At 58.8% G+C, this 335-nt stretch overlaps 2 protein-coding genes across 2 annotated transcripts in view; both read right to left on the bottom strand.

Moving 5' to 3' along the window:
• Positions 1–301, bottom strand: part of RPP25L (ribonuclease P/MRP subunit p25 like) — a 2,688-nt gene extending 2,387 nt beyond the window's left edge. Inside the window, exon 1 of the mRNA XM_017746612.1 lies at positions 63–301. The gene's annotated coding sequence lies outside the window, so the exon portion shown is untranslated. The remainder of the gene's footprint in view (positions 1–62) is intronic.
• The window catches only part of ENHO (energy homeostasis associated), a 16,397-nt gene that overhangs the window by 6,705 nt on the left and 9,357 nt on the right, over positions 1–335 (bottom strand). The window lies entirely within an intron of this gene.

The raw sequence follows: 335 nt of genomic DNA, 5'->3' as shown, positions 1-335 counted from the left end.
CGCTCTCCCTGCACCGGGAACAGCCGCTGTGTCCCTGTGCACGCGTGAGCCCCCACCCTTACCTGAGCTCCCCAGGCATCCGGAGGGAGCCGGGGGTTTTCTGCAGGCCTGCAGCTCCCACTGTGGTTTGACAACCAGTGAGGTTACTGATCAGGGAGAGTACAGGGACCGGCAAGCTCTTCTGGACTTCCTGTGGGGATTCTACCCCATTCCTGCAGGACTTCCAGGTCACACCTTCACCAATCTGAAGGGTTTGAGACCCTTGCAAAAGCATGGCCTTGGAAACTCTTGGCTACAGCCAGACCAGACAAGGCATGGCTTTTTTCCCTCGTGGG

This window comes from Corvus brachyrhynchos, unplaced genomic scaffold (assembly GCF_000691975.1).
Source record: "Corvus brachyrhynchos isolate BGI_N302 unplaced genomic scaffold, ASM69197v1 scaffold139, whole genome shotgun sequence".
NCBI lineage: Eukaryota > Metazoa > Chordata > Aves > Passeriformes > Corvidae > Corvus > Corvus brachyrhynchos.
Note: the sequence above shows the minus strand (reverse complement) of the source record. Positions and strands in the feature narration are given on the sequence as shown.